This window comes from Ornithorhynchus anatinus, chromosome X3 (assembly GCF_004115215.2).
Source record: "Ornithorhynchus anatinus isolate Pmale09 chromosome X3, mOrnAna1.pri.v4, whole genome shotgun sequence".
NCBI classification, from domain to species: domain Eukaryota; kingdom Metazoa; phylum Chordata; class Mammalia; order Monotremata; family Ornithorhynchidae; genus Ornithorhynchus; species Ornithorhynchus anatinus.
In genome coordinates this window covers 21,249,981-21,276,538 of record NC_041751.1, presented here as the reverse complement: position 1 = coordinate 21,276,538, position 26,558 = coordinate 21,249,981, and the positions used below count along the sequence as shown (strand labels likewise).

The 26,558-nt window shown below is 47.7% G+C and overlaps 1 protein-coding gene and 1 non-coding gene across 4 annotated transcripts in view; both read left to right on the top strand.

Annotated features, from left to right (window-relative positions):
* Positions 1-26,558, top strand: part of F13A1 (coagulation factor XIII A chain) — a 144,801-nt gene that overhangs the window by 24,205 nt on the left and 94,038 nt on the right. The window lies entirely within an intron of this gene.
* Positions 24,995-25,132, top strand: LOC114807691. Its single transcript, XR_003755766.1, has one exon. It is a non-coding gene; the product is annotated as a small nucleolar RNA SNORA7 (small nucleolar RNA).

Sequence of the window (26,558 nt, the reverse complement as noted above, 5' to 3'; positions counted from 1 at the left end):
TAGGTCATTGCTGGTCACCCTATTTAAAGTGAGCACTTAAAAACATGGTAAAAGATTACTTTTACTGAAAAAGTGTAGGGGCTTTGTTTTGTTTTGAAATGGGTCAAAACTTGTGATACCCCATAAAAACAATGAAGGCTTTCTTTCAAAAATCCTCTTGGGCCTATATCACAGGCTCCATTCATCTCAAAATGGATGATGCATCTTTCTTAATATCCTCCATTTTGAGAGAAAAAAATAAGGGCAGACTCCAGAATTTAAATGGCATTTTTACTTTTATTTAGGGCATTCAAATCCTGGTTGAATAGTGGGGCATTCTCTACCTTCTGGTAAAGGAAAGAATGTTTGGCATGGTGGAGAAAGAATTGAGGAGGAGGAAGTAGACCACTTAGTTTAAATCACAAGAAATTACCAGTATAGCTGGGGGAAATAACTGCAAGAAAAGTTATGCTACAGTCTGATTCAACATTTAATTTAATTGGCCCAGTGGAAAGAGCACGGGCTTGGGAGTCAGAGGTCATGGGTTTGAATCCCAGCTCTGCCACTTGTCAGCTGTGTGACTGTGGGCAAGTCACTTCACTTCTCTGTGCCTCAGTTACCTCATCTGTAGAATGGGGATTAAAACTGTGAGCCCCATGTGGGACAACCTGATTACCTTGTATCTACCCCAGTGCTTAGACAGTGTTCTGCACATAGTAAGCGCTTAACAAATACCAACTTTATTATTATTATTATTTTTGGAGATAATGTCTGTCTCCTGCTCAAGACTGTATGCTCGTGATGTGCAGGAAACATATCTGCTAATTCTTTTGTACTCTCCCAAGCGCTTAGTAGTACTGTGCTCTGCACATAGTAAGAGCTCAATAAATATGATTGATTGATTGACTGGAGGGTCACGTTTACCTGCATTAAACTAAAGAAGCAGTAGGAAAGAAGATCCTCTGGCACTAGCATGGGACCATTTAGTATCTGACCCAGCTAAACTCCATACTCTTTCATTTTCCCCTTGTACATTTAGCTGCTTATTACAAATTCCAATGGAACTAAGTTTGCCTCAGTGGCCTTGGTGAATTTTTTGCTAAAGTGTTTCCTTGTTCCTGCAACTTGGTTCCTCGTGACCCACAGAAACACCTAAATCTCCTTACTGTACTTCCCCCGCCACTGGTCATTAGCCAAGTGAGGCAGCTGCAGCTAATAATAATAATGATGGCATTTGTTAAGCACTTACTATGTGCAAAGCACTGTTCTAAGCGCTGGGGAGGATACAAGGTGATCAGGTGGTCCCACAAGGGGCTCACAGTCTTCATCCCCATTTTACAGATGAGGTAACTGAGGCCTAGAGACGTTACGTGACCTGCCCAAAGTCACACAGCTGACAAGCGGCTGAAAGGGGATTTGAACCCATGCCCTCTGACTCCCCAGCCCATGCTCTTTCCACTGAGCCACGCTGCTTTTCTAGTAAAAGAGTCCGTTTTCCTACAGTGTCATGGCAGCCAGAGCAGGAATAGATTGCTCCCCTAAACTGCTATGTGAAACTCCCTGCCAGAATCCATACTCCCCAACTATTTATGATCGCACTTTTGTTTTCAGCCCTGTCAATCAGTTACTGGTAGAAGACTGGATTAAGCACTTGAGAGAGTACAATAGAACACAGGTGGTAGACACATTCCCTACCCACAAGGAGCTTACAGCCTAGAGTCAACCACAATTTTTTTTTTTAAAGCTCCGACTGGTCGTCGAGATTAATATTTCCCATCCCTGTAGACGGCACCACCATCCTTCCTGTCACAAGCCCTGAGCCTCCCCTTTCTCTCTGTTCCTCCTCCCCTCCCTATTCCCCCTTCCCCTCCCCTCAGCACTGTGCATATTTGTAGAGATTATTTATTACTCTATTTATTCTGTTAATGATGTGTATATATCTATGTTCTATTTATCTTGATGATGTCTGCGCCAGACCACTTGTTTTGTTTTATTCTGTTTTGCTCTGCTGTCTGTCTCCCCCGTTTAGACTGTGAGCCCATTACTGGGCAGGGATTGTCTCTCTCTGTTGCCGAATTGGACATTCCAAGGGCTTAGTACAGTGCTCTGCATATAGTAAGTGCTCAATAAATACTATTGAATGAATGAAAGCCCATAACCGTGGCGTTATCCTTGACTCCTCTCTCTTGTTCAACTCACATATTCAGTCCATCACCAAATCCTGTCGGTCCCGCCTTCACAGCATTGGTAAAAACTTGCTACCACGTTAAGACAATCATTCACCCTATCCCACCTAGATTACTGCATCAGTCTCCTTGCTGACCACCCAAACTCCTGCTTCTCCCCACTCCGGTCCACAGAAACGTTCAGGACATGTCACCCCCCCCCCCCACCCTCCCATCCCGCCCCCAAAATCTCCAATGGTTGCCTATTCACCTCTGCATCAAACAAAAACTCCTCACCATTGACTTTAAAGCAGTCCATCACCTTGCCCACTCCTACCTCACCTCGCTTCTATCCTTCTTTAACCCAGCCTGCATACTTTGCTCCTCTGGTTCAAGCTTCCTCTTTGTATTTTGATCTCGCCTGTCCCACCGCCGACCCCTGGCCCATGTCCTTCCTCTGGTTTGGAAGGCCCTCCCTCATCAAATCTGCCAGAGAATTACTCTCCCTCCCTTCAAAGCCTTACTGAAGGCCCATCTCCTCCAAGAGACCTTACCAGACTAAGCCCCACTTTTCCTCATCTCCCACTCCCTTCTGCATCACCCTGACTTGGTCCCTTCGCTCTTCCCCTCTTCTCCCAGCCCCACAGCGCTTATGTATATATTTGTAATCTTATTTATTCGTATTAATGTCTGTTTATTTCTACTGCTGTCAGCCTCCACCCCCCCCACCCCCACCCCAGACTGTGAGCTCGTTGTGGGTGGGGATTGTCACTCTTTATTGTTTTACTGTACTTTCCAAGCACTTAGTACAGGCTCTGCACACAGTAAGGGCTCAGTAAATCCGATTGAATGAATGAATGCAGTACTCTGCACACAGTAAGCACTTAATGAATACGATTGAATGAATGAATGAATGAATTTGCAACTCTAGTTCTGTGCCTTTAACAGATTTGTTGGTAACCAATGCAACTCCCAAGGTGATTCTGTTGAAATGCCAACTAAGTAAAGGAACTGAGTAAAGTGGTGGAATTGGATTTTTAAACCCTAGTTTCTAAGAGAACAAAAAGAAATTAATACAAAACAAGAAGAAAATGAAGAGGAACACTTTCTGACTTTGTTTGCATGTTTGGACTATTTTTAACTGTTTCCACTCTGATGGTGTATATCATTGGAGCTGGCTTGTAAAAGCATTATCTTTGTCAGTATACCCTCCCACCCTGATGGTGTATATCATTGGAGCTGGCTTGTAAAAGCATTATCTTTGTCAGTATACCCTCCCTCCAGCCTACTAGTATTTGTTACAGAGGTTCTCTGGGCTTTAATAAAGGTGGGAAATTGACTGTGTGCGATAAATGCCGATAAATTTGAGCCAGAGGGGTGTCTGGGGAATGTGCCTGTAGGAGAAGCTGCTTGTCTTTCTTTATATTGAATCATGACAGGCCTGAATGTTAATTATGGACCCTTAAAACCTGGAGCTGGAGCTGTGCAAGGTCGGGAACAACTTGCGGTGTGAATTTGCTGTTACTTTTATTCATGTCTCCTCTTGCTCTGTTACATGGTTGAAAGGAGAAAGGGTTCATTCTAAAGTAAGAAAACTTCAGTTCTCATCGGAGATCCCGGAGTATTCCAACCTGACCAGTAACCCGGGGACCCTGAAATTGTAAGAGGAGTAGGGAGGCACCGAAGGAGACAGTCACTCCTTCATGGCGCTAGGAGAGACCTCCGGGATTAGGACCGTAAAAGCACTACTGTGCCATGAGAGTGCTAGTATGTTTATACCGTGAAAGAGCTAATGTGCCTGTGCTGCAAAACCACTAGTGTGCGGTGAAAGGACGAATGTGTATGTGCTGAGAGTGGTGAGCCCACAACAAGCTGCCTTTTGGGGGGATCATTTGCGATCCCGTCAACAACAACAAGGAAGAAGTTCGCGAAGGCACTGATGGGCTCTTCTTGATGCAAGTGATTGCTGGCCTGTGGGGGCGGAGCACGGAGGAAGGCGTGGCTTTCTCTTCCTGCTCTACCAGGTAACAGGGCCTGGAACAATCAATGACTGCCATGAAGAGCCATAGCTGTGATACCTAAGGCAGATAAAAGGCGCTCGTTTGGAGGCACGAAAGGGCGGCATACAGAGAATCAGCAATGAAGTGCACTGAGAATTAAGAGAAGAAGCAGGAGAGCAGCACTTGGAAGCAGAAAGAAGAGGTATCGGCAGAACAGGCTCCCTTGATCGGCAGACTGGTACTTGTCCTTGGGTGGAGTGAGTGTGTGTATGTGTCACTCCCTTGCATGATGGTATAACTAAGTAAACTTTCCACAGTAACCTTGGTGATCAGAGATGTGGTTTGACTTTAATACATGTCACCCAGGCTTCTCTGGTCCAGGAAGGTCCCGGTTGGTATGAACCGGGGTCTTGTGACAGACAGAAAGCACGAGGGTATCATGAAAGTATGAGTGGACCTCCAGAGTGCTCTCACTGACCTCAGGGAAGTGAGCTTGACCCAGAAAGTAATAGACCCCTGGAAATATTTGGTTTTGTTGTGCCTCCTTGCCTGTACAATCATCCTTTCTTCAGTTCACTCTTCAAAACTCCAGCTACTCCTAATGATGCTATGCTTCAAGTCTCCCTTTAGCCCTTCCTGTTTAGAATTAGAAGTTATGGCATTTAAAGGTGATAATCAGCTGATGCCTTGTTTCTGCATTGCCAAGCCCCTTGGGGAAAGACAAACAAGATAGCTAGCTTGTCTGAGCTAGCCATCTTTGGCTACTGCCCGCTTCACTCCATGGGAAGTAGCATGGCCTCGTGGAAAGAGCTCGAGCCTGGGAGTCAGAGGACCTGGGTTCTAGTGCCAGCTCTGCCTCTTGCCTGCTGTGTGACCTTGGGTAAGTCACTTCACTTCTCTGTGCCTCAGTTCCCTCATCTGTAAAATGGGGCTTAAGACACTGAGCCCTATGTGGGACAGGGATTGTGCCCGACCCAATTATCTTGTATCTACCACAGACCTTAGAACAGTGCCTGCCACATAGTAAGTACTTAATACGATTATTATTCTTATGGAAACTTCCCTCTTAAAGGTCACCAATGATCTCCTTCTTGCCAAATTCAACAGCCTCTATTCCATCTTAATCCTCCTCAATGTCTTAGCTGCCTTCAGCAGTGTTAATGACCCCCTACTCCTGGAAACATTATTTAACCTTGGCTTCAATGACATTGTCCTCTCCTGATTCTCCTCTCTGGCCACTTGTTCTCAGTCTCTTTCACAAGTTCCTTCTCTGCCTCCGAGCCCCTCAAGGTTCAGTTCTGAGTCTCCTATTTTCCATCTTCATCCACTCCCTTGGAGAACTCATTCTCTCCCATGACTTCAACTTCCATCTCGATGCAGATGATACCCAAATCTACAAATCTAGCCCTGATCTCTCTTCTCTGCAGTCTCCCATTTCTTCCTGCCTTCAGGCCATGTCTACCTGGATGTCCCACTGACACCTCAAGCTTAACATGTCCAAAACAGAGCTCCTTATCTTCCCGCCCAAACCCTGTCTTCTTCCGATTCTCCCATCTCTGTAGATGGCACCACCATCCTTCCTGTCTCACCAGCCCATAACTCTGGCTTTATCCTTGACTCCTCTCTCTCACTCAACCCACATATTCAATCCATCACTAAATCCTGTCGGTTCAACCTTCATAACATCACTAAAATCCGTCCTTTGCTCTCCATCCAAACTGCTACAATACTAATCCAAGCACTTATCCTATCCTGCTTTGACTACTACATCTACCTTCTCGCTGACCTCCCGGCCTCCGGTCTCTCCTCACTCCAATCCATATTTCACTGCGCTCCACAGATCATTTATCAACAAAAGCATTCAATCCAAGTCTCCCCATTCCTCAAGAACCTCCAGTGGCTCTCCATCTCCCTCTGCATCTGAGACACTCCTTACCATTTGCTTTAAAGCATTCAATCAGCTTGCTCCATCCTACCTCACTGCACTAATCTTCTTCTTTAGCCCAGCACTCACACTCTGTTCCTTTATTGCCAGCTTACTCTCTCTGCCCCGATCTCATCTGTCTCGCCACCGGCCCCTTTCCCACATCCTCCCCCTAAGCCTGCAACTCCCTCCCTCTCCATATATACCAGACCACCACTCTCTCCACCTTCAAAGCATTATTAAGGTCTCATCTTCTCCAAGAGGCGTTTCCTGATTACACCCTCTTTTCCTCGGCTTGCTCTCCCTTCTGCATCATCTATTCACTTGGATCTCTGACCTTTGGACATTTGATATTCGTCCCACCCCTAACTACACAGCACTTATGTACCTATCTTTAAATGATATATTAATAATAATGTTGGTATTTGTTAAGCACTTACTATGTGCAAAGCCCCGTTCTAAGCGCTGGGGGGATACAAGGTGATCAGGTTGTCCCTCATGGGGCTCACAGTCTTCATCCCCATTTTACAGATGAGGGAACTGAGGCCCAGAGAAGTTGTGACTTGCCCAAAGTCACACAGCTGACAAGTGGCGGAGCAGGGATTAGAACCCATGACCTCTGACTCCCAAGCCCGGGCTCTTTCCACTGAGCCACACTAAATTATTTGTTCATAATAATGTCTGTCTCCCCCTCTATACTGTAAACTTATGAGCAGGGATAGTGTCCGCTAATTCTATTGTATTGTCTGTATACCTCAGTGCTCTGCACATAGTAAGCACTTAATGTCATTGATTAATTAAAACACTCAATCACCTTGCCCCCTACTATCTTACCTTGCTGAGTCCCTACAACAACCCAGCAAGTTCATTTTGCTCCTCTGTCAACCTACTCACTGTACCTCCATCTCCCCTATCTTGTCCCAGACTCTCTCCCAAGTCCTGCCTCTGGCCTGAGACTCCCTCCTTCTTCATACACAAGAAATGATCATCTTCCCCCACTTCAAAAACGTTTTAAAACCAAGAGAGCTTATCCGATTGTCTTCATTTTTCCCTACTCCCTCTCCTTTCTGCATCTCCCTGGCATTTGGATCTGTATACTTTAGCCACTTGATATTCACTCCACCCTCAGCACTAACATACATATCAGTAATTTATTTTAATGTGTCTCTCCTCTTAGACTGTAAGTTCCTGATAGGCATGGTGTATGTCTACCACCTCTTATTTTGTACTCCCCCAAGAGCTTAGCACAGTACTATGCACACAGTAAGTGATCAATAAATATGGCCAATTTTGATTATCACTGCAAGAAAACTACTATTACTGGTGGAGTGAGAACAGGACCAGAATCCTGAAAGGACCAAATCCACCATCTCTTGTTTGTTGAATAAGCATGATACAATACTATGTTTTTCTTCAATTAATCAGCCACAGAAACACCCTGGGCCCCTTCAATATTAATATTAATAATGTTGGTATTTGTTAAGCGCTTACTATGTGCCGAGCACTGTTCTAAGCGCTGGGGTAGACATAGGGGAATCAGGTTGTCCCACGTGGGGCTCACAGTCTTAATCCCCATTTTACAGATGAGGGAACTGAGGCACAGAGAAGTTAAGTGACTTGCCCACAGTCACACAGCCGACAAGTGGCAGAGCTGGGATTCGAACTCATGAGCCCTGACTCCAAAGCCCGTGCTCTTTCCACTGAGCCATGCTGCTTCTCTACTATTGACAGCTTAATCACCCATGCTGGGAAATATAAAAGTTCTACTCATAATGATTTTTTCCCTAGCTCCTGAGGACAATGGGAGACAAGAGAAACTGACTGAGAAAGTAATTTAGTCCCAAGATTACCCTAAATAACTGGCAACAGAATGTGGCCTTAGGCTCCTTTCTCCTCCTCAGGGCACCTCAGCCTCATTAAACATTTTGGATAGTCTGTTTAGGCTGCAAAGTGTAAAGTACATATGACCAAAAACACTTTGGACAGAGATTTTTGACTAACGCAAAGTAGCTAGTGGCCTCACCCTCCTCTCTCCTTGGGAAGATTAATGTGCAAATTGTGAAATGAAATCAAAGATACTAAATAACATCTTAACCTGAGCAGAATTTCACTTCTGAAGAAACTGCTTCAGTGTATTGTCTATCCTTAATCAATCAATGGTATTTACGTGCTTACTGCCTTCTCCACTGAACTCAATTCCCTTGCTCCCCGTCCCATAATCGAGCTCATCCTACTAACACACTACCATGGATCACTTCTTCAATATGCTTCCTCTGCTCCTACGCATGAGCTGTAGAATGCTGTTGGCGGAAGTCCAGATATCAGGCCAACCTCGTCCATTTCAAACTCATCATCGCTTGCTTTAACACTGCCCTTTCCTTTGCTTGTCAACAATATTTCCCTGTCCTTATTGACTCCCCTGCCCACTGCCCTCTGCAGATTTTTCAAACGTTTAGCTTCCTCCTCAAACTCACTGCCCCTAGTGAGCTGACCATGTACTTGATTGATAAAATTGAAACCATCCCTCATGATAGCTGTAAAATCTTCCCTCTTCTGCTCCACTTCATTCCACCTGGTCCTTTTTGACTCTCCCATCTTTCCCAGCTGTATCTCAAGAGGAAATCTCCTGCTCCTCTCAAAATCAACATCCCCTCCTGTCTCTTCTTCAATTTTCCCACTGTTAATAATAATAATGTTGGTATTAAGTGCTATGTGCTTGGTACATTTGTTCTAAGCGCTGGGGTAGATACAAGGTAATCAGATTGTCCCATGTGAGGCTCACAGTCTTAATCCCCATTTTCCAGATGAGGGAACTGAGGCATCAAGAAGTGAAGTGACTTGCCCAAAGTCACACAGCTGATAAGTGGCAGAGCCAGGATTAGAACCCATGACCTCTGACTCCTAAGCCCATGCTCTTTCCACTGAGCCACGCTACTTCTCTCTGTTCCTAGCAGCATCTCATGAGATCTCTCACCTCCTCTCAAAGTCTACCTCCTCCACTTGTGCCTCCAACTGCATCTGTTCACATCTTGTCAAGAACACTTACTCGCTCATTCATTCATATTTATTGAGCACTTACTGTGTGCAAAGCACTGTACTAACCGCTTGGGAGAGTACACTATAACAGCAAACAGACATGTTCCCTGCCCACAGTGAGCTTACAGTTTAGAGGGGAAGAGAGATATTAATGTAAATTACAGATATGTAGATAAGTGAGGGATTTGGGGGGGGGGAATGAATAAAGAGAGCGACCATCTCCAACTGCTCACTTTGCAATGGATCCTCCCCCACTGCTTTCCAATATATTCATGTATTCCCTATCCTAAACCATTTCCAACTTTTCCCCACAGCTCCATACGTTTGTGACCCAATCCCACTCCTACCATTTCTTTCCAAACCTCCAGTAAGTTACCTACACCTGCTGTCTCCACTTCCTTTCCTCCAGTTCTCTCCTTGCCCCCCTCCAGTCTGTCTTCCACCCCCTTCACACCACAGAAATAGCCCTCTTTTAAGGTGTCCTTTTTGCTAAATCCGATGTCCCCTGTGCCATCTTAATCATCCTCAAACTCTCAGATACCTCCAACACTGTGAATCACCCCTTCTTCTGGAGAGCTGATATAAGTTTAGTTTCACTGACACTGAACTCTTCTACTTCTTCTATCTCTCTGGCCGTTCATTCTCAGTCTCTTTCCCAGGCTTCTCCATTACCTTCCACCCCTTAACTATGAGAGTCCCTCTATGATTAGTTCTGTATCCCCTTCTACTCTCCATAATAATAATTATGGCATTTCTTAGGCACTTACTATGTGCCAGGCACTGTACACCCAGTCCCTTGAAGAGCACATTCACTCCCACGGCTTCAGCTAGCAGATGATCCCCAAATTTACCTCTCTCTCCCTTTCTGCAGTCTCTGATTTCCCCCTGTTTTCAGGATATATCTATTTGGATGTCCCACTGGCACCTCAAAATTAACATGTCCAAAACAGAACTCCAGAATTTTCCACCCAAACACTGTCCTCCCCTTGACTTTCCCATCACTGTCCTATCTCACAAGCCCAAAATCTCGGCGTGATCCTCGACTCATCTCTTCCATCTTGTTCCCTTTGCTTCTCTAACACCAACCTACTCATGGCACCTTGATCTCGACTATCTGGCCAACAACCCCTCACCCACATCTTGCCTCTGTCTTGGAATTCCTTCCCCAACAGACTATCATTGTCTCCAGCTTCAAAGCCTTACTATAAAATCACATCTATTCCAAGAGGTCTTCCCCAAGTAAGTCTTCATTTTCCCCTACTCCCTCTCCCTTCCCTGTCACCTCTACACTTGAAGCTGTATCCTTGAAGTACTTGATGTTCTTCCCACCCTCAGTCCCACAGGAATTATGTACATATCCGTAATGTATTTTAATGCCTGTCTTCCCCTCTAGACTGCAAGCTCCTTGTTCATTCATTCACCCATTCATTCTTTAAATCCTATTCATCGAGCGTTTACTGTGTGAAGGAAACTAAATGCTTGGGGGAGTACAATACAGCAATAAACAGACACATTCCCTGCCCACAATAAGCTTACATTCTAGAGGGGGATACAGACAAAATTACAGATATGTACGGAAGTGCTGGGGGGCTGGGAGGTAGGGATGAATGAAGGGAGCAGCTAAGGGTGACACAGAAGGGAGATGGAAAGGAGGACTTAGTTGGGGAAGACCTCTTGGAAGAGATATGTTTTCAGTAAGGTTTTGAAGGTAAGGAGAGTAATTCCGGCCAGATTTGAGGAGGGAGGGTGTTCCAGGCTGGAGATGGGAAGTGGGTAAGAGGTCGTTGGGGAGATAGGCAAGATTAAAGGCACAGTGAGAAAGTTAGCACTAGAGGAGTAAAGTGTGCCAGGTGGGTTGTAGTAGGAGAGTAACGAAGTGAGGTAGAAGTGAGCAAGTTGATTGAGTGCTTTAAAGCCAATGGTGAGGAGTTTTTTTGTTTGATAGAGGTGGATGGGCAATCCCTGAAGTTTTTGAGGAGTGGGTGACGTTCTGAGCGCTTCTGTAGAAAAACAACCCAGGCAGTAAAGTGAAGTATGGACTGGAGTGGGGAGAGATGGGAGGCTGGGAGGTCAACAAGGAGGCTGATACAGTAATCAAGGGGGGTAGAATAAGTGTTTGGATTAATGTGGTAGTGGTTTGGATGGAGAGGAGAGGACGAATTTTAAGCGATGTGGAGTTGGAATCGATAGGATTTAGTGATGGATTGAATATGTGGGTTGAATGATAGAGAGGAGTCAAGGATAATGCCAAGGTTATGGGCTTGTGAGACAGGAAGGTTGGTGGTGCTATTTACAGTGATGGAAAAGTTAGGGGGAGGACACAGTTTGGGTGGGAAGATAAGTTCTGGTTGTCATATTAAATTTGAGGTAATAATAACGTTGGTATTTGTTAAGCACTTACTATGTGCCAAGCACTGTTCTAAGCTCTGGGGAAGATACAGGGTAATCAGATTGTCCCACGTGGGGCTCACAGACTTAATCCCCATTTTACAGGTGAAGTAACTGAGTCACAGAGAGGTTAAGTGGCTTGCCCAAGGTCACACAGCAGTCAAGTGGCAGAGCCATTATTAGAACCCATGCCTTCTGACTCCCAAGCCCGTGCTCTTTCCACTAAGCCACGCTGCTTCTCAAATAATAATCATGGTGCTTAAGAGCTTACTATGTTCCAAGCACTGTTGTAAGCGCTAGGGTAGATACAAGGTAATCAGGTTGGGCACAGTCCCTGTCCCACACAGGGCTCACACTCTGAATCCCCATTTTACAGATGAGGTAAGTGAGGCCCAGAGAAGTGAATTGATTTGCCCAAGTTCACACAGCAGACACATGGCAGAGCTGGGATTAGAATCCGTGACCTTCTGAATCCCAGGCCCATGCTTTATCCACTAAGCCATGTAGAGATGTCGGGAAGGCAGGAGGAAATGCGAGACTTCAGAGAGGGTGAGAGATCAGGGCTGGAGATGTAGATTTAGGTATCATCTGTATAGGGATGGTAGTTGAAGCCATGGGAGTGAATGAGTTCTCCAAGGGAGTGGGTGTAGATAGAGAATAGAAGGGCACCGAGACCTGAGCCTTGAGGGACCCCGACTGTCAGGGGGTGGGAGGCAGAGGAGGAGCCCATGAAAGAGATCAAGAATGAGCAGCCGGAGAGATAGGAGGAGAACCAGGAGAGGACAGTGTTAGTGAAGTCAAAGTTGGATAATGTTTCCAGGAGAAGGAGGAGGTCGACACTGAAGCAGCTGAGAGGTTGAGGGGGATTAGGATGGAGTAGAGGCATTGGATTTGGCAAGAAGGAAATCATTGTGGAGTAAAGGGGCCAGACACCAGATTTGAAGGGGTCAAGGAAAGAATTGGAGGAAAGGAACTTGAGACAGTGAGTGTAGACAACTCGCTCAAGGAGTTTGGAGAGGAATAATAGGCAGGAGGTGAGGTGATAACATATTCCTTTGTAGGCATGGAACATATCTATCACTTCTATTGTATTGTACTCTCCCAAGAGCTTACTACACGGGGCTCTGAGCACAGTAAACACTCAATAAATACCTTCGATTGATCAATTTCTGGGTGCAAAGCATTGTACTGAACTCTTGGGAGAGTACAATCGAATAGGTAGACACAATCCCTGCCTTCAGGGATCTTACAGTCTAATGGGAGAGACAGACTTTCAAATAAATTATAGGTTAGGGAAGCATAGAGTTTAAGGATATGGATCGATGCTCATAAAAGTAGTTCAGAATATTGCTTCTATATTAATTGATTTACCCTGTTATAAAAAATCAGCACCTAAAGGACTTTCCACCCAACAACTAAAACCCGCCTCTACTGTCATTAAAGCTCAAAAGGACTTAAAAATGTATTTCCTGTGGGGTGAGTATCAAGGTGCTGAGGGGGAGTTGACTGAAGTCCATAGGCAGCACACATGGGTGGGAGAATAGTGTGGGGAGATGAGAGATTCATCATGGAAGGCTTCCTGGAGGAGAGATGATTTTAGTAGGGCCTTGAAGATTGGGAGAGTGGTGAAGGGGGACAGAGTTCCATGCAGGAAGGAGGGCATGAGCAAAGGAGTCGGCAGTGAGAGAGGTGAGATCGAGGCACAGTTATAAATTGGTGCTAGTGGAATGTAGTGGGCAAGGGGGTGGATAGGTAGGATGGAGAGGGCTGATTGAGTGTCTTTTTTTGAGTCAAACTTTTTTCACGTCAGGTAATCCAGAAATGTGTTACCTGAATTGTTCTGTCCTGGAGATTCGAAGGTAATACTGTATGTGTTTCCTGACACACAAAATGAGCAGTCATTCTGGAGGAATGTAGAAGAAACAGGGAGCAGTGAGCAGTATGTAAAAGGAGAGGAAAATGGCTTCTCTTCCTATTCCTCTCTCAGTGGATATAACCAAACCCACACAATTCATTCCTCAACACCAGGGTGCTTACTGTGCCTTGATTTCATTTCTCGGGCTGTCAACCCCTTGGTCAAACTCTCCCTCCAGCCTGGAACTCACTCCCTCTCCATAGCTAACAGACCGTCACTACCCCCATCTTTAAAGCCCTCCTAAAATCATAGCTTCTCCAGGAAGCCTTCCCCATCTGCCCTTTCATCTCCCTACTCTACTCTCCTTCCCTTCCTGATCGCTAACCCGCTTGCATCTACACCCCTTAAGTGCTTTGTTACTCGCCCCTACCCCCACAGCACTTATGACCATATCCTCATACTTTGCCACTTTCTCTGCCTGTAATGTATTTTAATGCCTGTCTCCTCCACTAAATGATAAGCTTCTTGAGGCTAGGGATTTTGTTTACCAACTCTATTGTATTGAACTCTTCCAAGGTAGAGTGTTCTTCAGTAAGTGCTCAAAAAATACCATTAACTGATTGACCCAGGACCAATATTAGCAGCTGCAGGCACCAGGTTAGCGTGAGTTCTGATGCTCACTAGTGTTTTGGAGTTTTGGTATATGGAACACCAGTGGCCTGTTGCTTAGGATCCATATAGCAGCATGCTAGAATGGGGCCCTTTAGAAAGGGTCTTTTTTGTAGCCACAAGCAAACAGAGCCTTAGGGGCATGCCCCACCTGGGAGGGGGGTGCAGGGGGTGGTCTGCTGACACCCATGTCAAAAGCTCACAAGATGCAGTGTTCACGTAATAATGATAATGTTGGTATTTGTTAAGCGCTTACTATGTGCCGAGCACTGTTCTAAGCGCTGGGGTAGATACAAGGTCATCAGATTGTCCCACGTGAGGCTCACAGTCTTCATCCCCATTTTACAGTTGAGGGAACTGAGGCCCAGAGAACTGAAGTGACTTGCCCACAATCACACAGCTGACAAGTGGCAGAGCTGGGATTCAAACCCGTGACCTCTGACTCCCAAGCCCGGGCTCTTTCCACCAAGCCACGCTGCTTCCCTGGGACTGGGACTGATGGGAGATGCCAGGAGAAGCACGGCCTCAGCTGAATGTTCCAACTAGAGAAACAGCATGGCATAGTGGAAAAAACCTGGGTTCTAATCCTGGCTCCTCTGCTCGCCTGCTGAGTGACCTTGGGTAAGTCAGTCAACTTCTCTGTGACTCAGGTACCTCATCTGTAAAATGGGGATTCACTAACTTTCATTCATTCATTCATTCAATAGTATTTATTGAGCGCTTACTATGTGCAGAGCACTGTACTAAGCGCTTGGAATGAACAAGTCGGCAACAGATAGAGACGGTCCCTGCCGTTTGACGGGCTTACAGTCTAATCGGGGGAGACGGACAGACAAGAACAATGGCAATAAATAGAGTCAAGGGGAAGAACATCTCGTAAAAACAATGGCAACTAAATAGAATCAAGGCGATGTACATTTCATTATCAAAATAAATAGGGTAAAGAAAATATATACAGTTGAGCAGACGAATACAGTGCTGAGGGGATGGGAAGGGAGAGGGGGAAGAGCAGAGGGAAATGGGGGGAAAAGAGGGTTAAGCTGCGATGAGGTGAAGGGGGGGGTGGTAGAGGGAGTAGAGGGAGAAGAGGAGCTCAGTCTGGGAAGGCCTCTTGAAGGAGGTGAGTTTTAAGTAGGGTTTTGAAGAGGGGAAGAGAATCAGTTTGGCGGAGGTGAGGAGGGAGGGCGTTCCAGGACCACGGGAGGACATGGCCCGGGGGGCCGACGGCGGGATGGGCGAGACTGAGGGACGGTGAGGAGGTGGGCGGCAGAGGAGCGGAGCGTGCGGGGTGGGTGGTAGAAAGAGAGAACGGAGGAGAGGTAGGAAGGGGCAAGGTGATGTAGAGCCTTGAAGCCTAGAGTGAGGAGTTTTTGTTTGGAGTGGAGGTTGATAGGCAACCACTGGAGTTGTTTAAGAAGGGGAGTGACATGCCCAGATCGTTTTTGCAGGAAGGTGAGCCGGGCAGCGGAGTGAAGAATAGACTGGAGCGGGGCGAGAGAGGAGGAAGGGAGATCAGAGAGAAGGCTGACACAGTAGTCTAGCCGGGATATAATGAGAGCCCATAGCAGTAAGGTAGCCGTTTGGGTGGAGAGGAAAGGGCGGATCTTGGCGATATTGTAAAGGTGAAACCGGCAGGTCTTGGTAACGGATAGGATGTGTGGCATGAACGAGAGAGACGAGTCAAGGATGACACCGAGATCGCGGGCCCGAGAGACGGGAAGGATGGTCGTGCCATCCACGGTGATAGAGAAGTCTGGGAGAGGACCGGGTTTGGGAGGGAAGATGAGGAGCTCAGTCTTGCTCATGTTGAGTTTTAGGTGGCGGGCCGACATCCAGGTGGAGACATCCTGGAGGCAGGAGGAGATGCGAGCCTGAAGGGAGGGGGAGAGGACAGGGGCAGAGATGTAGATCTGCGTGTCATCTGCGTAGAGATGGTAGTCAAAGCCGTGAGAGCAAATGAGTTCACCAAGGGAGTGAGTGTAAATGGAGAACAGAAGAGGGCCAAGAACTGACCCTTGAGGAACTCCAACAGTTAAAGGATGGGAGGGGGAGGAGGCACCAGCGAAGGAGACTGAGAATGACCGGCCAGAGAGGTAAGAGGAGAACCGGGAGAGGACGGAGTCCGTGAAGCCAAGGTGAGATAAGGTATGGAGGAGGAGGGGATTGTCGACAGTGTCAAAGGCAGCAGAGAGGTCAAGGAGGATTAGAATGTTGTAGGAGCCATTGGATTTGGCAAGAAGGAGGTCATGGGTGACCTTAGAGAGAGCAGTCTCGGTAGAGTGGAGGGGACGGAAGCCAGATCGGAGGGGGTCCAGGAGAAAATGGGAGTTAAGGAATTCTAAGCAGCGATTGTAGACGACTCGTTCTAGGATTTTGGAAAGGAAGGGTAGTAGGGAGATAGGGCGATAACTGGAGGGGGAAGTGGGGTCAAGAGCGGGTTTTTTTTAGGATGGGGGAGACGTGGGCATGTTTGAAGGCAGAGGGGAAGGAGCCATTGGAGATTGAGTGGTTAAAAATAGAAGTTAAGGAAGGGAGGAGGGCAGGGGCGATGGTTTTAATAAGGTGAGAGGGAATGGGGTCCGAGGCGCAGGTGGAGGGGGTGGCACTTGCGAGGAGGGAGGAGATCTCCTCTGAGGATACTGCAGGGAAGGATGGGAAAGTAGGGGAGAGGGTTGGTGGGAGGGAGGGGAGAGGCGGAGGGGTGACTTTGGGGAGCTCAGACCTGATTGTGTTGATTTTTGTGAGGAAATAGGTGGCCAGATCACTGGGGGTGAGAGATGGAGGAGGGGGAGGAACAGGGGGCCTAAGGAGAGAGTTAAAGGTCCGGAACAATTGGCGGGGGTGACGGGCATGGGTGTCGATGAGGGAGGAGAAGAAGCTTTGCCTGGCGGAGGAGAGGGCAGAGTTAAGGCAGGAAAGGATAAATTTGAAGTGTGTGAGGTCGGCTTGGTGCTTGGACTTTCGCCAGCAGCGCTCAGCAGCTTGAGCATAGGAGCGTAGGAGGCGGACAGAGGAGGTGATCCGGGGCTGTGGGTTAGTGGAGCGAGAACGGCGGAGGGAAAGGGGGGGCGAGAGAGTTGAGATGAGTAGAGAGGGTGGAGTTGAGAGCGGAGACCTGATCATCGAGAGTGGGAAGTGAGGACAGGGCGGCAAGGTGAGGAGAGATGCTTTTGGAAAGACAGATGGGATCGAGAGAGCGGAGGTCTCTGTGGGGCAGTAGCAAAGATTTGCAGGGGGAGGGAGTGTGAGAGATGAGGCAGGTGAGAAGGTTATAGTCAGAGAGAGGGATTTCAGAGTCGGTGAGGGAGGAGATAGTGCAGCGGTAGGAGATGACGAGATCGAGGGTGTGACTGAGTCGGTGAGTGGGCACAGTATGGTGGAGGAGGAGGTCGGCAGAGTCGAGGAGGGATAGCAGGCGGGCGGCAGAGGAGTCATCGGGTACATCCATATGGATGTTGAAGTCTCCGAGGATCAGAGTGGGCAGAGAGAAGGCGAGAAGGAAGGTGAGAAAGGGGTCAAGGTGGTTGAAGAAGTCGGAGGTGGGACCGGGAGGGCGGTAGATGACAGCAACAAGTATCTGGAGGGGGTGGTAGAGGCGAATGATATGGGCTTCGAAGGAGGGGAAGGAGAGGGAGGGGGGAGGAGGGATAGTGCGGAAGCAGCAACAGGGTGAGAGGAGGAAGCCGACGCCTCCTCCCTTACCGGTGAGTCTGGGGGAGTGGGAGAAGGAGAGGCCTCCGCTGGAGAGAGCAGCGGCGGAGACCGTGTCTTCGGGAGTGAGCCACGTTTCTGAAAGGGCGAGGAGGAGGAGAGAGCAGGAGTGGAAAAGGTCATGGACGAAAGGTAGCTTACCTGTAATAGAGCGGGGGTTCCAGAGGCCACACTTGAAAGTAGCTGTGGGTGCAAAGGGGGAGGGGGGAAAGGGTGGGGGGAGGGGAGGGTTTGGATGGGAAGGAGGTGGTGGGGCCCTGGACAGGGAGAGGGGGATGAGGGGTAGCGGTGGGACAGGAGGACTGGGATGGGGCGTGGGTGGGGAAGAGAGAATGGGGGAGGGGGTGAGGAGGGGGTTTGGTCGGGGGGAGAGTAGGGGGAGGGGGAAGAGGGGTAGCGCTGGTAAAGTGGGGTTCTAGGGCAGGGGAGGGGAGGGGGGAGGAGACAGAGGAGAGAGCGGGAAAGAGCTGAGCGAGAGAGGGGAAGGGGAAGGGGAGGATAGGAAGGGGCGGGGGGGGCGGGGGGAGGAGGGACTTGTTCTTCCTTCCCTGCTAGACCCTGAGCATCCAGTGGAATGGGGACTGTGTCTGACCTGATTAACTTGCATCTATCCAAGCGGCTAAAATAGTGCTTGACGTGTATTAAGTGCTTAACAAAACCCATAAAACCCATAAAAAAAATCTGGATAGCCTCTGCTGATTCTTTAATGCTGTGAAAGTAAACTGAACCTTTAAGCAAAGGGAAATCCATGAAAGTCCAAGAAAAGAAGGAAACAGACAGCTGGGGAGAGGGCACTAGTAACCGTGGGAGCTGAGCAAGTGAGAGTTTTGGGTCATTTCTTGAAATATGTACTTTGATTAGACCGAACAATGGGGAATATCCCTGAAACAGCAGGGAACCGCATGGGGCACCAGATGAATGTTGCTGTGCTGCTTTAGAATTTTATCTGCTTGCTTAGCAGAAATAGGTTAGGGCTAAGAGGGAGCGGTGTGATTATGTCTGTGCTTTGGCTCTGGCTCGTGGCCACAGGTTCTGAAATGAGGCTGCCTGTAAGCTCCTTGAGGGCAGGGATTGTGCCTACCCACTCTTTTGTACCATAATAATAAGTAGGATATTTGCTAAGCGATTACTATGTGCCAAGCACTGTTCTAAGGGCTGAGATAGATGCGAGTTAATCGAGTTGGATGCTCCCAAGCGCTCATTTCAGTGCTCTACCCATAGTAAGCACTCAATAAATACCACTGACCAATGACCTTTTGCTTCCCCAGTGTCTCTTGAGCTCCCCACCATGGAAGTGAGGGATCCCTATCCCATCCCCCCCGGATTAGCATTCCCCCATCGCTCTGGGTACCTCCCTCTCTCCCTGAGGCACCTGGGGAAAGTTGGAGAGGGCCAGGCAGTGTGGAAGGGGCAGAACTGGGCCGGGACATGGTACTCCTGACCTGGCACCACATGCCCTCTCCCAGTCAGCCTGAAAAGTCCAGATGGACAGGGGTTGCGGGGGATAGGGGAGACTTTGGTTGCCATGGGTTCACACACAGTGGATGAACACTAAGCACTGGGAGTGATCCAAGATCATCAGGTTGGACTCGGTCCCTCCCCTGCATGGACTCGCATTCAAAGTAGCAGGGAGACCGGGTATTGAATCCCCATTTTATAGATGAGAAGAGTGAGGCATAGAGAAGTTAAGTGACTTGGCAAATGGCAGAGCTGGGATTGTCTCCCAGGTGTCCGCTCTTTCCACTAGCCTATGCTACTTCCCTTGACCTGAGCAGTGAAGGTTTCCTTGGGAAAGAGCTAATGAACTGGGTTTTAAGAATGGGAAGTCAGAAGGTCATGGGTTCTAATCCTGGCTCTGCCACTTGTCTGCTGTGTGACCTTGGACTAGTCACTTCACCTGTTGGTACCTCAGTTACCTCATCTGTAAAATGGGGATTAAGACTGTGAGGCCCCCGTGTGAGAAAGGGACTGTGCCCAACCCAATTTGTATCCACCCCAGCGCTTATTACAGTGCCTGGCACATAGTAAGTACTTAACCAATGCCATTATTATCATTATTATTAGAACAGGCAGACCCGGTTAGCCTGGAGCAAGTGGATAGGATTGGAATGGGAAAATCAGTGGGATTAGTGGAAATCGTGTTCACAAATCAAGTTCCATTCCAATAAGGTGATAGAAAACATAATGTAATACATTTAACAAAGTGAATTCAAATCACATTGAAAAAACTGGATCGCCTTGCTTTTCTTTGACAATATGAAGAATAGGTTCTTCAAAAGCCGCAAGGTGCCCTGAAGCTGGGTGGCTTGGAAATCAGAAGACTATTTGGGAAAATTGGGATTCAACAAATGGGGATAGAAACTGTAGATTTCCTGGATTTTTCTTTGTGTGTGTGTGTGTGTGTGTGCGCGCGTGGTTGGGGGGGGCGAGGGAGGTGTGGGGGAGGGTTGCAGAGGATTATATTAAATTTCATAAATTTGAGTTTCATAAATTATTTCATATCTTAATGCTTTCTGTCCCTCTAGACTGTAAGCACCTTGTGGTCAGGGATTGTGCCTACCTTACTTTTTTGTATTGGACTCTCTCTAGCACTCTTCGTACAGTATTCTGCACATCATAAACACTTAATAAATACCACTGATTGCTTCTACAACTGTAAAAATCAGTCATTTTAATTGAGTGCTTATTGTGTGTGGAGTCCTGTACTAAGCACTTGGGACAGTAGAGTATAACAGGGTTGGTCGACACGTTCCCTACCCACAACGAGTTTACAGCCTAGAGGGAATCTCATGATTTGCTTCGCAAACTTTCATCCACTCTCAATGACTTGACCTGTGGCTCACAACGCTACAGGACCAAAGGAGAATTTCTCAGCTATTCTTAAACTATTTTTTGGATCAGAATTTTCTGATTTCTATTTTGGCCCAGGGTGGAAATGTTTGGGAAAGTTTTTTCAATATTAGTTCATAATCTGTTTGTTTTTGAGAGGAAAATAATTACCTCTTCTAAGCGGGGAAAATAAAGATGAACAATTTGTGGCTCTAACATTTGAAGTCTTGGCCAGCATTTAAACAGGAGCTTGGCCACAGAATTTGTCCTCGATGAAAACAAATTCTTTTGATGTTTTTGAAGCAATTTGTTTCTCAGGCAATCTCTTGTAATAAATGTGTGAGACGATGAAAATGAAGTATTGGAGCCAGTGAAGATGTCATTTTTCTCTACAGAACTTGTCTTTTTGTAACATATTTGTGACACCCTGTCTCAATAATTTCATTTTCACATCTCAATCACTTGTACCTTTTAGTGTGTGGGGAAAAAAATGGCTAAAAACATGTCAAAGACACTTTTTTATTATTCAAGAGTCAGTTTCAAGAAAAAGGATGATTCATCAGAGTAGCACTTGGAGTGACTCATGGGAAGATATAATTTCTAGAGCTCCTGATTATCATTCTTCCATTGCTTTAGTTTCTGAGTGATCAAATTCTTTTCTAAAATCCAGAGGAAAAAAACGAATTAAGCCTGTCCTTCATTCAGTTCCGCTCGTTAACAAGCTGACGTGTTGTACAAGTGCCAAGAAAGGTTGTGGAATGCAATCCTTATTTTTTGGGATGATTATCCCAAATTTCTTATCTTTTCAAGGGTTATATGCAAATTATATTGTAAGTCTCCTGACCAATGGATCTTTTTCCAGGAAGAAATGTTATGCTATTGTCTGGCTAACCTCTGGTTCAGGTGATATAGAAAATAATAACAATGATACTTATTAAGCTCTTACTCTGTGCCAAACACTGGAGGAGGTACAGTCTACTCAGACCAGACAGAGTCCCTGTCCCCAGTTGGGGGTCCAGATTAGCTGTTTAATTCCCATTTTACAGATGAAGAAACTGAGGTACCACTAAGCAGAGTGACTTGTGCAAGGTTACGTAGCAGGCAAGGGGCAGAGGCCGGAGTCAGAGCTCCTGACTCCCAGACCCGTGCTCTTTCCGAGAGGCCTTACTGCCTCCCTAGATACTGAATCACACCATGGGGAACCACTCAAAATGTAAAGGGACAGAAAATCCCAAACTACCTTTCACAGCAAAGCCAAGTGGATTTCCAGTTTCGGTGTCCCATCAGGTCACCTGAATGGCAACAGTCCACCAGGGCCCAGTGGCATCTCACTGTAGTAGGGGTGGTTGGAGGCATTTTTCAGCTCAGCTCTTCCACTGGATCTCCCTCTTGGACTGCATGCTCTAGCCAAACAACTTCCGTGGACACTGCAAATCTCAGAAACTGCTTGGCGCTGATGGACCTGGTGGTGAGGCAGGCCGAAAATCCTCCACCCTCTCTGGGGTGATAGGGCTGGTCCCCTCGAGCTCTCTCACCTCACAGGCCCTGGCCTGTGCCCAAACTCTCCAGGCAGAGAACCAGAAGGCTATGTCACCATGGTCATCGCTGGCACGCAAATGGCAGGGCGGCGTCGGACTGTCTGCAACATGGATGAACTACGCCGGCTCGGTTCAGAGGACACGGAACTGAGAATTCTGGGAACCTGGACCATCTGTCCAGAGCAACAGTGCTGTTGAAGAGGAGTAACCGTGTAACCCTGTCCCCCCATCCAGACTCCACCACCACTCCCCATGGGGAATCTCAGTGTTTTCCCTGTTACGATAACCACTTAAAACAAAAATGATGGGGTGAAATTCACTCTTCAACTTGAATTTATTTCCGTCTCATACCTGCCTCTTAAAAGGGAAAGGCAAATCCCAATTGCAATTTGTGGTTTGGTTAGATACCAAACTCATGTTTAAAAACATTCTTAAGGAGGATTTATGGGATCTGTGAGGGTTCCATGGCAACATGGCATCTTTCACTTCCTGAGGATGCAAGCAGGCATTTATTCACGTTTCATCCCACCCTGTCACTCGACAGTGGTGGATTCTTCCTAACCCTGCCCCAATCCATTCCATCCCCCTCCCCTTTTCAGTTGCCCCACTCTTCCCACAGCCTTCTGAAATCTCAATCCCATATCTACCTGGACCGTTCCCCCACTTCAATCCTGTAGCAGAATTAACAGTCTTTAGGAAGCACTTACTATGTGCCGGAAGAACTTATTGGGAGAGAATCCACAGGTGGGAATTAAACTAGGGTCCCTGTCCCTCTGGCTTCTCACCATTTAACCCCAAATCCATTCTTCACCCACAGTGCTCCACCCAGGCCACCTCCTTGCTCATGAACAGGCTCGGCTGGGCTTTTTTTGGTAACCTTTTCAATTGTGAATGTCCTACCCCTTTCCCTGTCATGCCGGTCCTGTGGCCCTCCCCTCTCAGGACCCCTTTTGCAGGACCGTCAGGTTGGGACAAGCCTGGGGCAACAAGATCTCTTCCCAGATCTTCCACCCCACCCTGCCCCATCCCCTCTCGGCCCATAGCCTGGAGCGTCAGGGCAGATATGTGGTCTGTTGGGTGTGTTTATGCAACAGGAAAGGTGCAGGGGAGTCAAGGGGAGTACAGGGTGGGGATCACTTTCAAACAAAACAAGCCACATGGAACGAGTCTGCTTAGAGGTATGGGACAGTCTTGGTGCAGGAGAGGGCAGCTATGTCAGAGGACCTGGTTTCTAATCCTGGTTCTACCACTTGCTTGCCGTGTGACATGGGGTGAGTCACTCAACTTCTCTGTGCTTCAGTTTCCTCACCTGTAGATTGGGGATTAAATACCTGTTCTCCCTCCGGCTCGGACTGCGAGCCCGATGTGAGATGGGGACTGCGTCCGGATTGATTAACTCGTATCTATCCCAGCAGTACAGTGCTTGGGATGTAGTAAATGGCATTTTGAATGGGGATGGGGTGATCAAAAAGAAAAGCCAATACAAGTCACCAGTCGGGGTTGGAAATGGATGACAGGACAAAATATAGCTAAAAATCATACATCCTTCACTCCCTCACTGTCACGCCCTCACTAAGGTTGCAGTTAGAGGAGGATTTGAATGATGGCTTTTTCATAATGATTCCTATCCCGATTAGACAACCCCCCCTGCAACCTAGCTTTGGAGGCAGATTCTACGATACAGCCATAAACCCCAAAAGCTGTTGTTGCATTGGAAGGCCCTAGCTTAAGTTAATGATACATTCTAAACGTTGCTGCCATTCCCTGGAGGAGAGAAGTATGAAAAACACCTTAATCCAGCTGTTCATTACCTTCCAAGTGCCTTTATTCCCATTCCCTCCCTAAAAGCTCCAGCACACATCCACAGGTTCAGGTGCTGAACAGAGGTTGCCTACAGAAGTGGGCTTTTATTGATTTGTCAGTTCATATATTCCCTCCCCAGCGGGAATCCTTGGAGGCCTGTTGCTGGTAGCTGGATCGGCGATCCTCTCCCTTATTCAATCAGTAGCCTCTGCCATCAGCGTCACTCCTCTTGGGTTCATTCGTTCCTTCATTCAATCACATTTATTGAGCAATTACTGTGTGCAGAGCACTTTACTAAGCACTCCAGAGAGTACAGTACAACGATAAACAGACACAGTCCCTGACCATAACAAGCTTATGGTCTAGAGTGGGGGAGAGAGACATTAATATAAATAAATGGCAGATATGTACATAAGGGTCGTGGTGCTGAGATGAGGGAAGAACAAAGGGAGCGGTTCAGGGCTATGCAAAAGAGAGTGAGAGACGAGGTTTGAGCACTGAGGAGTGGAGGGGAAGAAGACACCCGGGGAGGGTCAGAGTCAAGGGGTTGAATGCTACGGGGTGGAGAGGAAGGAGATCCCGGGAGGATGGGACTACTGCTCGACTCCATCACTTATTGGGGCAGGGGAGAAGTGGGTGAAGGGGGGCTAGAACCAGGAGGAGAATGGGCAGGGGATGTCCGCCCCAAGATGACAGCCACCCAAGCTATCCACGTGGTGCATACATCCACCCTTGATCCCTCCCGTTCCCGGACCCAGTACTGTCCCAGTACTCTTGCTGCTCTCCCGCTTCCCGGATCCTGCAGAGAGCAACCTGTCCTCTCGTCACCTCTCTCACTGCCAGCCCTGCTGCTCCACTGCAGCCCGTTGTTGGGATTGTCTCTATCTGGTGCCGAACTGTACTTTCCAAGTGCTTAGTATAGTGCTCTGCACAGAGTAAGGGCTCAATAAATACGACTGAATGAATCTCTGGAGAACCAAAACCTCCCTACCTTCTGCCCCCTCTGGGCCACTGCGGATGCACTACCAGCCTGGATAATAGTAAGAATAATAAAAATAATAACAATAATAATAATAGGACTTGGTAAGCACTTACTTCCCCTCTTAGGGTCGCACCTGGAGAGTTTCCAGTACTCTTCCAGTCTCTATTATAGGAGGGAGAGTCAAGCAGAGGCATATCCACTCCATTCCTAGGCTAGGCAGTGGCTAGTGAGTGGAAGGCCATCTGCTACAAGTCAAAACTCCCCTGTGCTGGGCAGCAGTGACGCAGGAGAGAGTCGAGGTCAAAGACTCAAGTTGACCGCACGGAAGTTGGTGATGGTAAACCACTTCCAGATTTTTACAAGAAAGCTCTATAAATACACCACCAGAACGATCGCAGGTGGAGGTGGAGCGCTCTGGGAGAGAGGTGTCTGTGGTGTCGCCATGGGTTGGAGACAACTCGACAGCACAAGACAAGAAGCACTTACTCTGTGCCAAACACTGGGGTAGACATAAGTCAATCAGGTTGGACACAGTCCCTGTCCCACATGGGGCTCATGCTCTTAATCCCTATTTTTTCAGGTGAGGTAGCTGAGACACAGAGAAGTGAAGTGACTTGGCCATGGTCACACTGCAGACACGTGGGTGAGCTGGGATTGGAAGCCAGGTCCTTCTGATTCCCAGGCCTGTGCTCTAATCACTAAGCCACGCTGCTTCCTGAGGTCTGAGTGCACAACTAGCACGGCTCAGGCGGTTGCCCCCCACTGCCCTCAACACTAGGCAGGGGTCGTCACCGGCGCATAAACTCTCTGCAATAAATATGACTGAGTGGATTTGTTCTCATTGAGCAACGGGCTCCGCTCTGTACAGGCCACTGGTATTTTTGCCTGCTGCCCTGTTTTCTGTTGAATGAGGGTTTGGATGTGTGACTCTATCAAATTATGTGTTGAAATGATGAAACCAAAGTTGTGGCCCAGCCCAGTGTATTTCCATTTTCTTGAAAAGTTCAGTTCCTGGGAGAGACTTTTTTGCAGCGGGCTTCCTATCCAAGAATGAGAATAGCCCAACAAAGGCACGCAAGCTCCAAGCCAAGAACTGATGTCATTTGTTACGTGCTTACTTTGCGCTCAGCACTGTTCTAAGCGCTGGAGTAGATACAAGATAATGAAAGTCCCTGTCCCACATAGGGCTCAGTCTTTATCCCCATTTTACAGATGAGGCACAGAGAAGTTAAGTGACTTGCCCAACAGCAGACAGTGGATTAGAACCCAGGTCCTCTGACTCCCAGGCCGTGCTCTTTCCACTAGGCCATACGGCTTCTCTTCTTCATCAGAAACGACAGTCGGGGAAGTCACGGGGATATTTCTCCAGGTCACAGGGGCGTGGAAGGCAAGTGGAGCCAATGGAAAAGTGATGGGTGGGAGGCAGGGGGACGGGCGGCGCAGGGGAATGTTTATGTCCCCCAAAACCAAAAAAAAAAAAACCAACCATGAGCTATTGGAGTCCTGCATCCCCTTTCATCCAAGAACACAGATGGGTAAATATACTTCCATGGTGGACTCTCTTCTTCTCCTACCTGATCCTCGGAGACCTCACCCAGCTTGAACCTTTCCATGTTCCATTTGTTAGAATGGGGACTCAGGCCGCAGAGCTGCTTTTTCTGACCGATGCAGGGGACTGG